This window comes from Cebus imitator, unplaced genomic scaffold (genome assembly GCF_001604975.1).
Source record: "Cebus imitator isolate Cc_AM_T3 unplaced genomic scaffold, Cebus_imitator-1.0 Scaffold300, whole genome shotgun sequence".
NCBI classification, from domain to species: domain Eukaryota; kingdom Metazoa; phylum Chordata; class Mammalia; order Primates; family Cebidae; genus Cebus; species Cebus imitator.
Genome location: NW_016107615.1, coordinates 773295 through 788384, shown reverse-complemented (window position 1 = coordinate 788384; position 15090 = coordinate 773295). Strand labels below are relative to the sequence as shown.

The 15090-nt window shown below is 36.6% G+C and overlaps 1 protein-coding gene and 1 pseudogene across 4 annotated transcripts in view; one reads left to right on the top strand and one right to left on the bottom strand.

The window, feature by feature from the left end:
• The window catches only part of NAALADL2 (N-acetylated alpha-linked acidic dipeptidase like 2), a 1349309-nt gene that overhangs the window by 717446 nt on the left and 616773 nt on the right, over nt 1–15090 (bottom strand). The window lies entirely within an intron of this gene.
• LOC108285548 lies at nt 13293–13966 on the top strand (annotated as a pseudogene).

The following is a 15090-nucleotide window of genomic DNA, read 5'->3' as shown; positions in this document are numbered from 1 at the left end:
TGCAGTGGCAAAGACTGGAAAGTTAATATATTTATTTCAATAAGAACACATGGACACAGGGAGGGGAGCACTAAACACTGGGGTCTGTTGGGGGGAATGGGGGAGGGACACTGCGGGGTGGGGAGTTGGGGAGAGATATCACTGGGAGAAATGCCAGATATAGGTGAAGGGGAGGAAGGCAGCAAACCACACTGCCATGTGTGTGCCTATGCAACAATCTTGCATGTTCTTCACATGTACCCCAAAACCTAAAATGCAATTAAAAAAATAAATAAAAGCAAAAAGAAAAAAAATTCAATAACAATTTGAATAATTTTTTTATTTTACTGAATAAAAGGAGGAAATACAAAACAGGAGTACCCAGAATACTAGATTTTCTTAACTTTAGTGGATTATATTTACCAGCCAATAAGAATTTGGCTTTGAGAATATTTTTGATAAATAAAGTACATCTGGCCTAAAATAGCCCACATATCACCAAATACATCCTCACATGTTAATAGCTTTGATTAGCGTCAAGTTAGATTGTGATATCTGAGAGATGTCAGTCAAAAGTTAAACACAGGTTAGTATTATTCTAAAAAATCTAATCACATCTACTTCATCTTGTTCTTCAACGCATTTTCTAGAAATGTAACTTTTGGAAAATTCATTTATTAATTTAACAGTTATTGAGAACCTACTATGTGCTGCCAGTCACTTCTAAACATAGGCAGTAGAGCAGTTAAAAAAAAAAAAATCCCCACCCTTATGGAACTCACTTCTAGTAGAATGGGAGAAACAAAAAACAAACAGGAAAATGTAATGTATACAGTGCATGAGATGATGCATGGAAGAAAAGCCCTAAACAGGTAGAAGTGGAGGACAAATTGTAGGGGAGGGGCTTGCAGTTTTAAATAAGTGGTGAAAGAAGTCCTAACTGAAGCTTTCATTTTATGACTACCATTCCATTGAAATTACTGTCTTTTATAAGGAAGAAAACAAACTAATAATAAAATAACGAGTATTCAGCACGACGATAACCATTAGTTTCCATCCCATCCTCCTCTTGAGTAACAGTGAACGTAAACACCAAAATTCAGCTATAGGTCAAGCATGCTGCAAACGATTGAGTTGACATAAAACTGTAGAACTGACTTCAAATACATTCTTCACAATACTTCAGAATAAATACAAATGTAATTCATGCCAGCAACAAGGTTAAAAAAAATAACACTTGAACATTTTCACTTCAATTCCAACAAGTAATTGTATTAGTACAATGAGCCTAGGAACAAGCCTCCAGTCTGATGTTCCCGGTAACCGTGGTAACCTCTTTTTAGCTATTGAATTACACTGTCTACATGACTAGTTTCTACATAACTTAGGATGGTGATTTAGAAGAGATACAGAGCTGCTCTGGGTATTCCCACCACTGATCTCGAAGTTGTAAGATCACCACTCTTGCAATCGGTTCTTTGTTACAGGACCAAATAAAACTTTTTTGAGGCAACTGCAATAACAAACAATATCAACTTTGATCCTGTTTAACTCTTTCAGATATAAAACAAACAAATCTGATATTAGCATTAGAAAAAAACTTACTATTCAAATGATGTCTCATTAATAACTGAGGACAGAAGGCAATTGTGCTATTCAATTTATACATTTGGCCTAAAATTTTTTTAATGATATTTAAAAACATCACTGAGCACCAACAACTTTGTGGCAAGGCTGGCCCATTCTAAACACTGAGCGTGGATGGGCGCAATACTTTAGGAACATGTATCAAAGTTCTTAAAATGTTTAGATTTATAGTTCATTTCTATAATCTAGCCTAAGAAATTTTAAAAAATAGAACAAAATTGTGTACATGCAAATTTTAATTGAAATTCTTCAGAGAAAAGCAGGTGACTTTTTTGCTTCTATAAATACTTATTAACTATCCCAATTTTCAATAATTATCCTAAGATATAGTTATACAGTAGAAAGAAAAGCAGTTGGGGACCTTTTTTTATTTCTTTTTAAATTTATTTTTATCTTTTCTTTTTTTTTAAATTATACTTTAAATTCTGGGGTACATGTGCAGATCTTGCAGGACTGTTACATAGGTATACACATGCTATGGTGGTTTGCTGCCTCCATTCCCCCGTCACCTACATTATGTATTTCTCCTAATGCTATTCCTCCCCAACCTCCCTACCTTTTGATGATGAATGTAACAATACAAAGTCTAGTAGCAAAGTCTATTCAAGATGGATAAGCCACCCTCCATTTTAAGTTGCAAAGGTAATTCATACAATGATACAGATTCAAGAGAAGGAAAAGAATTCTTGTCAGACATATTTAAAATAAGACTCTTCATTTTAGATATGCCTAGATAATTTGACATGGCCTCAAATGTTCATATTATTTGATGCCTAATTTCTACCTTTTGAAAGTGGTTATTTGATGATCCCCATTTTCAGATGAAGAAACCAAGATTTGAAAGGTTATGTCACTTGCCTATGGCAGGTTGAGCACATCAATTCAGGATACATGACTCCCCAGTGCTAACCACAACATCAGTCCGTCCTTTTTTGTGTCAAGATTGTAGAGCTCTTTCAGCAGTCCTGAATAGGAACTAATGTAAGGACTCCATGGCAAACTCTAGAGCTTATTTTGATGTTGTGGGCTTTATACTGCGACCATATTTTTTGAACCACAAAATGTGCATACATTCTGACAGGTTCAAATATGCTTATAGGGAAAAAAGATAGAATATGTGAAGCGGAAATAATCTTAGAAAAGACAGAATATATGACTGCCACACCATATAGTTGAAAACACAGCAGCTGATATGAAAAAATACCAGAAGTTCACATTGAAACTCTAGTGAGGACCAGACTTAAAAAGTCACTGGGGAATTAAGTAACTGGTTATGTCATCTCTTTTCATGTTTTTCATTGCTCAAACTTGCCTACAATTTTTTCTATTACCCTTTTGTTTCTGCTTCTCTCATTTTTCTTTCAATTGTTTTACAGTATCGTTTCCTTCAAACAAATACCCTAACCTGTTTTGCTACAAGGCATTGATGTCTGTGTCCATCTGGCCTGATAACATTCTGCATTTAACTGATACAACCAATTAATTGGGAAAGGTGCACACTCTCACACACCAAACTTATCAAGCCTGTTAGGCATGAGATAACATGTTTAAACTGATAACATTTTATACAGGAGTGTTACAAATGTGTTACTCTCTCCTAGACGTATGTTAAGGGTAATGCATGTAAATATATAGGTACATGAAAACTGTATACACACAACTGACATAACGAAAAGAGAAGACAATGACTTTCATATTAACTGATAGCTGAATAGAAGCAAATGGAGAAAACTTAGCAAAGTAGACTTTGAAAAGCCAATAAGGTTATGTTTCCAAAAATTCATGTAAAAGAATACATGAACTATAACAGCACATATTTAAAATACCTTAGCATAGCCAGAAATTAAAAAAAAAAAAAGCTGAAAAGCATTATTTATACTAAAACAAGTTAGACTCAATTTGTGTCATTCATTGGTATGCTTTATTTATTGACTGGGAACTTTAGGAGACACTTGCACTTACTTAGAAACTGAGTCAGTGTCTGTGGTTACCCCTGCAATGCACTAACCAGCACTCAAGTAACCTAAGAGGCTTCTTCCTAGCACTGTTGGAAATGAGAAGCCAGCTACGTCCTCAGCACAGGAAGTCATCATTTTCAGATACGTCTTCAACCTACTAACACACCTTCTTGGGTGACCTTTATTTTATAACACTGATAATGTATGTTTTAAAAAGGGCCTAGAGAAATAGGTCAACAAACTCACAAATGTCTTATAGGAAAGCACAGTTATTGCAAAAATTATTTACTTAACATATGGTATACTATTAATACATATACTATGTACTCTTATTTTTCAAATAAATATTAGTGACAGTTAGATGAATAAATACGTATTTACTTTAAATTGGTACTGAATCCATACCAAAGCAATTAAATTCAAAGCAGTTCATCATGCTTTCTCAACCAACAAACATTAAAAGGTCAACTAAAATAACATAAGTCTATAAAAAAGTATCTTCATATTTGACACGTTGGGATTCACTGTACCATGGCATAATTTTTATTTGACGGATAGTGACTCACTTTAAACACCTGAGGCAAACATAATGTGCTACAATTTAGTAATTATAATAAGGTTATCAATTTTTAAAAGCTAGCCACTTTACTTCATCAACGAGCTGAAGCAATACTAGAAGATTAGGAAGGCTTATCAGTTCAAGACACTTTGAGACAAGCCCAGCAGTTATACAATTAATTTTTAATGATTTCTACATCATCTAGGAGATTCTCATTATATGTAATAAAAGCTAGCCTAATAGTGTTTTAAAATTCCTTATTTCACTGAATCACCACAAAGTCTAATAATTCTATGTTCAAATCCTAATAATAAAAATTTATACTTTTGCAGAGAATTACATAAAATATCTAAGACAATATTTTGAACACTTATAAAGATTTTTTAATATACAGTTTTTGGAAGTCTCTTCTCCCCCAAACAATTAAAGCATAAGTGGCACATGGGGAATTTAAAAAACGTAAAATTGCTGGCAATTTTTTAAATGGTTGATCTAGTTTAGAGAAGCCTGTGCTCCCAATCGAATTTTGCATGGAAGATACCAAGTGCATACTTTTTCAAAGGTATTATGATTGCAAATTTTCTGTGTCCCATATGGTTACTCATTGAGCTAAAATATAACTAGACCAATGTTTACAAACCAAGAAATCATAAATCTCGTCTCCAGGACTATTTTTTTTCTTAAGCTTTCATTTTCATTTTCACTACAAGAGTTTGCGGCCGTTGATGCTAAAATTTTCACTTTATTACCAAGTGAACTTGATAACAAGAACTAAATTAAACTTTCAGCTCATCCTCAGTCACAGAGAACCCCAAGAGACCTCCTCCCAAGTTTGGGAGAGGTAACACTGAATGAAAGGATCTCCTTATCTCTCACAACCTTCACAAATGCCTTTCTATTGAGGTGGCCTATCACTACATTCAATGTTTTGTTTTGAATTCTCCTGAGTCTTTGAATGGTATTCATATACTTTAGAAAGTTCTGAAATTTCTTCTCCTATTACCCTTTATTCCTACAAATTTTAAATTATTTCAAATAGTGTCCATCTATAACTTTTAAAAATCATCCATTGCTCCGAGGAGTAAGAGGTATAAAAGCACATTTTTTATACTATTTTTTTACACTTTTTTTATTCTATTGTTTTATTTTAGATTCAGAGATACATGTGCAGGTTTGTTACATGGTTATATTACATGATGCTAAGGTTCTGGGTATGAAAGATTCCATCACCCAGACAGTGAATCTAGTACCCAAAAGGTAGTTTTTCAGCCTTTGCCCCTCTTCCCTTTCCCCCCACTGTAGCAGTTCCTCGTGCCTGTCATTTCCATCTTTATGCCCAGAAGTACCCAATGTTTAGCTCCCACTTATAAATGAGAACATGTGGTATTTGGTTTTCTGTTCCTAACTTAATTCACTTAGGATTATGATCTCCAGCTCCATCCATATTGTTTCAAAGACTTGATTTCATTTTTCTTTTAGCTGCATTGTATTCCACAGTATATACGTACCACATTATCTTTATCCTATCTACCATTGATAGATACCTGGGTGGATTCTAAGTCTTTGCTATTTTGAATGGTGCTGTGATGAGCATACAAGTACCTGTGTCTTTTTGACAGAATAATTCACTTTCCTTTGGATCTATACCTACTAGGAATGGCTGGGTCAAACGGTAGAATGGCAGTTCTGTTTTTAGTTCTTTGAAACAGCTCCAGACTGCTTTCCACAGTAACTAAACTAATTTACATTCCCACCAACAGTGTATAAGCACTCCTTTTTCTCTGCAGCCCGGTAGCTTCTGCTATTTTTTGTCTTTTTAATAATAACTATTCTGACTAGTGTGAGATGGTATCTGATTGTAGTTTTATTTTATATCTCTCTGATAATCAGTTATGTTGAGAACATTTTTCATATGTTTATTGGTCACTGGTATGTCTCGTTTTGAGAAATGTCTGTATCCTTTGCTCACCTTTTAATGTTTGTTGGGGGTGATGTCTTTTATTTTTTCTTGTTGAGTTGTTTACGTTTCTTATGAAGTCTGGATATTAAACCTGTGTTGGATGCATAGTTTGCATATATATTCTCCCATTCTATAGGCAATCTGCTTACTCTGTTGACAGCTTGTTTTTTTTTTTNTTTTTTTTTTGACGAGTCTCACTCTGTCACCAGGCTGGAGTGCAGTGGCGCCATTTTGACTCACTGCAACCTCTGCCTCCCGGGTTCAAGTGATTCTCCTGCCTCAGCATCTCAAGTAGCTGGGACTACAGGTGAGCACCACCATTCCTGGCTAGTTTTTGTATTTTTAGTAGAGATGGGGTTTCACCAAGTTGGCCAGGACGTTCTCGATCTCTTGACCTCAAGATCCACCTGCCTCAGCATCCCAAAGTGCTGGGATACAGGCGTGAGCCATTGCACCCAGCCTGCTGACAGCTTGTTTTGCTGTGCCAAAGCTCTTCAGTTAAATTAGGTCCTACTTGTCAATTTTTGTTTTTGTTATAATTGCTTTTGAGAACTTAGTCATAAATTATTTCCCAAGGTCCATGTCCATAATAGTGTTTCCTGTGTTTTTTTCTAGGATTTTTATAGTTTGAGGTCTTATATTTAAATCTTTAAGATCTGCATTTTACAAGGTAAGATAACTCAGAACATTTCTATCTTGATCAAAAATAGGAGTTCACAACCTTAGCAATCTGAGGATTCTGTATTCAGTGTTTAGGCAATTAACTTTAAAAATCAAAGGGAAAATAATTAGATGGGGCTTGACATTTACAAAGATGTACACAGTCCCTCCAAATTTCTTTTTAGTTTATTGATTCTTGGTTAAATGACAACATGGGTATCAAGAAAACTGTTGTCTCTGTTGTGGGCACACTAGATTGCCTACATGTAGGTTCACAAGAGACCTTTCCCCTGTTTTTAAATGATTGTAGCCAGATACTGAAAAACCTGACAAGGCCTTTAATAGAGGAAAGCATTAAGGATAATCTAGAGTGGATACACCTCCTTTCTGTCAGATTAAACTCTAAATGCAAGAGTTTGTTTTTCAAACAATATCTTCCAGGAAAAGCATCCAAACTAACCAAGAAACATTTCCACCTCACCATAAGCCATTCAGGGTAAGGGCATTCGTTTACCAGCCACCAGGGTTTTCCCTCTTTTCCAGTTACAAGCATTTGTGGTTGTTTCTGCTGCTGAAAAAGCAGGTACTGAGCATCTACTTCGTTGCAGTCTCAGTGCAAGGTGCTGGATAGGGCACTGAAGAGACGGTACCTGCCCTCACGGAACTCCCAGTTTGGTGTACCATTTAGATAAGCAACTACACACAGCACTACATGATAGTGATACGGGGGCCCAGGAGCACTCAAGAAAGCTGCCTAACCCAGGCTTGCAGGTTTAGGAAAGGCTCCTCAGAGAAGGTGACAGGTAATCAAACTGCTTCTATCCTCATAGTGGGTGCAATGCCATTTTTGCTTTGTGATTACTATCATTTGTGTCTTTCCCTGAAATGTGGATATCCTCTCATCAGCCTCTGTTTTCACACACCTAGGCCTGGAAAGTGGTGGAACGGCCATCCTGTTTCAGTGATTGCAGGGTGGCTACATTTCAGGATTTCCACTTTGAATACAGACACTGAAGGGGCTAAGTGGTGGAATCTGAAAGTGCATTCTGTTACACTGTTCCCTCTAACACATCAGTTAGCTTGTATCTGGAGCTTCATAGCAATGTTAAGACCAAATACCGTTATGTGAGAGGGTCTCTGACCTTCCTGATTCAATCCTCTGTTTCTCTGTTGCTCACAGCTGCATGGAAACTTACATAACTAAATTCAGAATCAGCTTTCAATTCACTCCACATTATTGATAAAAGGGGTAAGTTTTTCTCCGGTTCAGTGAACACAGTTTATAACAGTGCAGTTTCCTGAATGTGCTTTTAAAGCTCATTGTGACTTCTGACTCTCTCTCTTTTTTTTTTTTCTCCATGACCTTTGACAAGGATTGCAGCCAGCTGCAGTGGAAGAGCTTACCATATGTTGAAAATTGTATTGACACCTGCTCTTACATTCCTTGTTTCAAACATAAACATGTGTCTCAAAGGACTTGAATTACACAGGCTTGGTTCTTTTCACTGGTGACAGAGAAGGGTCTGGTAGAGCATCATCCATTTAAACTGGGATTACTGTACTTTTTATGTCTTTTTGACATGGTTTAACAAGATCATTAAATCTGGTCATAGCTATCTAATAAAGAGTATCCCCTTGCAAACTCCATGTAGAATTGACTCACCTTGTTTTTAACTGTGCAAGAATCTAATATTAGGCATTAGCAGTTTAAGAGCAAGATTACAAAGCTCTGCAGAATACTGAAGGTTATTTGTTTTCCCAGTAATTTATAGTAAGACTTCAGCAAGAGAGTCTTGACAACAATACAAGCACTAGGTGGTTAAGCATCTGCCACATGTGGGTCCATCAAGCAGTACAATGCCCAGGAGTTAAATAAATTACATAAGGTCTCAATAGCAGTGGATAGCCAGGATTCAAACTCAGCTCTGACATCAACGTCACCTGAATTTCCAGTCTCCTAGCTGCCTTCATAGTGACTCTTCCTTCTTTTTAAATGTTGGTTAGAAGACTTATAATTTTATTCTCACATTTTACTCTGATACATATTACTAATATATTTAATCATTGGAAATGAATTTTTAAATCAATAAGTGATTAGATGAAGTACTTTTCAAACTATATATTATTAAATCATATCTTAACGTAACAAAAAAGCTTCCTTCTACTTAAAGCCAAGCCCATTTAGTTGGAGTTTTGCTTTAAACCAAATCAATTTAGTGGGAGTTTTACAAAGAGCTCCACCAGGAAGGATTTCTATGCAGAGTTTTCACTGGCCCCTCCAGATCAGCTCCACCCTTCTTCAGCCTGCTTTGTTTCCAGAGAAATTCACACGTGTGAGCTACATCAGTAAGATCACTTCCACTCTGGCTGCTAGTTGGATTTGGCCGATGAGTGGCAAGAGTAAGAGATCACTGGAGGAGAATGAGGTCAGAGTGTTTGCTCCCCAAGCTTTCTCCCTAATACGTCACAGCAAGTTGTCCCTGTCCCTGACTGAAGGACACAGCTACTCCAGTAATGTCTTCTACCTTACTTTCTCCTTTCAGACAGTTTCATCTGCCCCTTGCCCTTTAGGACAGGACAGTCAAGGCTCCCTGAGGCACTTTTCCTAAACTTGCCTACATCTTTACTCAACCAGATATACTGTTTCCTGACTGATAACAATCCAAAATAAGTAACATATCCTGGACTCAGACCTTAGAGAAATGAGCATCACCACTTGATTTCTTAAGAAAGTACATGTTTGAACCTGTGGTCTTGGCTGTTTTGTTGTCGTCTTTTTTTTTTTCTTTTCCCCAAAATTAAACTATTTTCTTCATGGCAAATTGCTATCCTAACCCCAACACCACCACCATTTTCAAAGCACAACTCCGTAAACTGATTTGCTGTTGACTCCTGCCTCTAAAGGGAGTCTATGTAAGATCTAGGCAATGACGGGTTGAAGAGACTTGGTGTAAATTCCTGGGATGAACCTGGTTCCCGGCTATACAGGATTTCTGAACTTCGCATTGCTTTACCCATCGTAGAATTTTGACTATTAAGTGACAGCTGAATTATCGCAATGTCGCAGAGTAACTCAGCAGGATTTAGGATTATGAAAACATTTAGATCACTTATTAAACAGTATTTAAACAAATTATTTGGATAAATGTGTATGTAGTTGCTTAATATAGACAATTTTTAAGTGTTATTTTAAACTGCTAAAAAGCTTGAGGAACAAATCCTTTAAAAAATAGACTAGGCCGGATGCAATGGCTCCTGCCTGCAATGTCAGCACTTGAGGAGGCAGAGGCAGGAGCAGGGGTTGAGCCCAGGAGTTTGAAACTGGTCTGGGCAACGTAGGGAGATCCATCTCTACAAAAAAGAAAAGTAAAAAAATTAGTGGAGCCATCATGGCACATTTTGGTGGCCTCGTCTACTGGAGTGGCTAAGGCAGAGGATGGCCTGGGCACAGAAGGTGGAGGCTGCAGTGAGCTGTGATTGCAACACTTCATTCCAGCCTGGGTGACAGAGCAAGACCCTGTCTCATAAACAGTAAAATTAAAATAAACAGTTTACCTTTGCATTATAATTATCTCCTTTTCCTGAACTCTTACCTACAGGCTGACTTTCTCAAAACTGTATACTTACATCGTTTTCACAAACAAAAAACATAGCCAGCTCCATTTGACAAAAAAAGTGTAGAAAAAATATTTTAAGTATGAGATATATTTTTATCACAATGTTTACGAGTAAAAAATTTCTTTCGTAAATAAATCAAATTTTCCAGATTAAAATATGTATATGATAACTAAATAGTTCTTGCTAAATGATTGTTTGTGATTAAGCTTATAAAATCAAATGAAAAAATTAGCCTGTTATGGTTAAAGACAAATGGATCAATAGCATTTTCCTGCGCTAAATAACATAAATGTATTTATAGTTCTATGATAGTAGTGATTCCTCACCACCACTTTGGAAGAAATAGCTGGGCATTTCAAATGTCACTCACAGTTGGAACACACACACACACACACACACACACACACACACGGCCAAACTTCCCGCCCTACAGACAGGTTGGAGAGGCACTGATAACAATCATTATTACAAGTTAAGTGGTGTCACAAGCCCAAGTTCAAGTTTATCTTCTCAGCATCTAGCAAATAACTAGCTGAGCTAACAAGCTCCAAAAATAAGATTACCATAAAATGAGCAAAATATCAAGGTCTGTGACCTTGAGCTTCTTTCTCTATCAATAATCCTGTCAGGATGGCAAAAGTACGTTGTTTAGCCAAAATAAGCTCCTGCAGTTTTCTTCAAGATTAAGTTGCTGTCTCTATTACTTCACCCAAATATAATGCTGAGTTATAAAAGATTCAAAGCACTGGACATTTATCCTCTCTTCATTCCAGGTTAATCCACCATCACCTCTTTCCACTGTTCTAACAGTAATTAAATGGGTTTTGTTCATGCTAAACAGAAAACAATGAAGACTCCTTTCCCCCTTTTCTTTCTTAAACTTACCAAGAAACTTCCAGGCTTCCCTTACACCTGCGATCCAGCTTTCCTGCCACCGTAACGAATGAGTTCCAGTTGTGGTTAAATCCCATCTGTTTGAATCCAGTTGGAGACTTCTATATTTACCCAAGCACATCTATGTACCTCCTTGAACGCAAGGCTTTCATTAGTACAACTTAGGAATAGCTAATACAGGCAAAATTACATAGGCATGAGCTCATGGATTTACTACAATATATAATTTTGTGGTTTATAACACTATATATATTTGCACAAGTAACCAGATGAAACTAAATAACTGATTTTATTCGTTATATTTGGAAAATGAATGGAAGACAAGATAAATCATCTAAGTTTCCTGAGACTGAGGAAAGATCTAAAGTTTAGACTTTTTTTGATTCAAATTTGGGTACCACTATATCCATCTCTCCGCTTACATTCTCCCTCCCCATCTGTGGAACAGTATAGGGAACATGGTTTCTTTTGCCCTAACTCACTATAACCAGCCCTAGCAGAAGACCATACAGTTGTGTATTTGAAGTGTTTGTGAATGAAGGCTTTAAACAAGAAACATACAACACATGTAACAGCAACAGATATCTGTAATAGACAAAATATTTCCCTATTTAAAATTCCATTGTAGATTTATTTTCTCATACTTTATTTTCACTAATAAAAGCAGCTGATCAAAATCCTGCTTATAAAATGTTTTCCTTGCTGCTTAAAATAATTATTGACTTATGAAAAGACCGCTAACTTTTTCATCTGCACATGAACTAATTCCAGTTCATTTAGGCTTTTCTCGCTGGAAATCTTTTCTGGCATTTTAATGAGTGTTGTTGCCCTGCCCTCCTCTTCTCTTAAATACCTCATATTCCAATTTTTTTTAAAGAAAGAAAAATGGATAATGACTGCATGACTCTGTATAAAATTTCAAAAATACGCCTCTCTTAATAATATTTATTATTTATTTAGAGACAGAATTTTGTTCTTGTCACCCAGGATGGAGTGCAATGGCACAATCTTGGCTCACCACAACCTCCACCTCCTAAGTTCAAGTGATTTTTTTTTTTGCCTCAGCCTCCTGAGTAGCTTGGATTACAGGCATTAGCCACCATGCCTGGCTAATTTTGTATTTTCATTAGAGACAGGGGTTTCTCTATGTTGGTCAGGCTGGTCTCAAACTCCTGACCTCATGTGTTCCATCCACCTTGGCCTCTCAAAGTGCTGGGATTACAGGTGTGAGCACATGTTAAATATTCTGCAGAATTTCTTCAGAAGAAGAAATACTTGGGGTTTGGTATATTAAACTCCCCAGCCTGAAGAATTTCTTTGTAAACTAGCTGTCAGCTTGTGGTCTACCCTGACTCCCAGATCTTGTTCTACTATGTATACCTTGTAGCTAACACAGTGAAATAGCTAATATAGTATGGCTATTAACTTTAATTCCAAGATATGAAGGATCATTTTGAGTTATATTTGTAAAGTTAATTGTATAAATATTAACAATGTTGAATATTAATAATTAAACACAACATACTATTAATACAATTAAGATTAATTTTAAAGAACTATTCAGAACAAAGGCATTAACTGAAAATATTTAAAACAATGCCTATCTGTCAAATATAGCATTTGCTACTAGTGGAATATGTGACAGATTCCTCACACTCTAATTTTTTTAATAAGTGAAGCCTATAAAACAGAAATCATATCACAGTGTTTTAGGAACATGTGGATGAAATCACAAACTTTTCTTCCTTTCTTTCTCCAAGTGAAATAGGAAAGGGATTTTAATATATTGAACCCCAAGCAGTATTTCCCTTGCAGCCTATGAGCACTTACTTCCATCTTTCTCTTGAAAAAAGAGTCTGTGAGTGCTTACTAAATACAGTCGGGGTTGGTTTTCTTGCTGCATGTCTTTGGGTTTTAATAATCTGAAACTAGCTTTTTTTCCCTCACTTCGAAGAGACGCCCACAATCTGCACGCGTTCATTTTGCTGCCACCCAGCTCTCAGTGACAGCTGACATCATGGGTTTCAGTGACCTGAAAAGCCCTGCTGGCCTCCACATGCTCAATGATTACCTGGCAGACAAGAGCTACATCAGGGGGTATGAGCCATCACTAGCAGATGTGGCAGTATTTGAAGCAGTCTCTGGCCCACTGCCTGCAAACTTGTGTCTTTCCACATGTTGGTATAATCACATCAAGTCTCATGAAAAGAAAAGGCCAGCCTGCCAGGCGTGAAGAAAGCTTTGGGCAAACATGTTCCTGCTAATGCAGAAGACACTATAGGAAGTGGAGCTATGGATAATGAAGATAATGATGACATTGATCTCCTGGGATCTGATGAGGAGGAGGAAAGTGAAGCAGCAAAGAGGCTCAAGGGAAGTATTGCTTGCCCAGAATCAATCAAAGAAAGCCAAAAAACGTGCACTTGTTGCTGTTTTTCATCCTCCTAGATGTGAAACTGTGGGATGATGTGGCAGACATGGCAAAACTAGAGGAATGCGTTAGAAGCATTCAGGCAGATGGCTGTCTGGGGCTCCTCTAAACTAGCTATGATGGGATATGAAATTTTAAAACTTCAAATCCAGTGTGTAGTTGAAGATGATAAAGTTGGAACAGGTAAGCTGGAGAGGCAGGTCACTGCTTTTGAGGACTCTGTGCAGTCCATGGATGTGGCTGCTTTCCATAAGACCTAAAATTCACCCTAGATCATGGCACTTAAAATAAAAGCTTGAAAGAAAAAAACAAATAAACACAGCTCAAAGTCTCCTATCGACATCTGTAAATAGCAATAAAACAATAATTATTTAGAGATAACAGAATATTTCATTTCCTTTGAAAAATTTGTGGGAAAAAAAGAGATGAATAAAAGATGTTTAAAGAAGAAAAAAATATAAGTACATATAGAAACAGGTAAAATAGCTTTAAAAACTTTGACTTCACACAAAGTGTCATCATTTTATTTAAAGGTTAATAACAATATTTCTTGGGCCAAGCATTTCCAATATACCCCCAGAAGAAACTCATTATAAAGCAATGTCCCTGACAACTCCTTCAAAATTCACTATGAGAATTATACAAAGATACGTCATATTATTTTTCAGTCAAGATTAGTAGGTAGGAGGAAAAGGCAAAACTGAGCCATCTAATCTATTTACTATTTATTTTCACCAACGGCAGGATTAGGTTGAGACAGCCCAAGGAAAACAGCATAGGTCCTCATGTTAAGGATGCTGCTGAATGGTGACGCTCTAGCAGCCATAGATAAAATAGTTTAACAATCTGGTTAGACTCAGCCTTTCCTTAGACCTCACTTACTGTAATTCCTCCTCTTTTCTAAAGATGAGCTTACCAGCCTGCATGCAGATGTCTTGCTCCCACAGACACAGGGCATCTGCATGTACTTCTTCTCTTCAGAAGGTTCTCTCTGCCTCCCTCCCCCAAAGTGTTGTCTAGGCAACCCCCAACTTATCATTCCTCCATATTCGGCAGATTAGGCCACTCAATTATGACATCTCATGGATGTACGTATGTTTACTTATTGTTTGGTAATATTTTGTTTTCATGATTCTTCGATGAATAGCTGCCTCCCTCAGTGGAATGAAGACTTGCTCATTGCCTATATTGAGTCACTAATATATCAGCCCAGGGCCCAGCTGAGGGCAAATAATCAATAAATATTTGACAAATGAATAAATTCAATGACTTAATCAGTAGATAGATGAACACTTAATTCAACCAAAAAATACTAGAATTGGTTGACATCTATGGATGATGGTTCTATCTCTAGATTTACTTTCATTTTCTTTTTTTTTTTTTT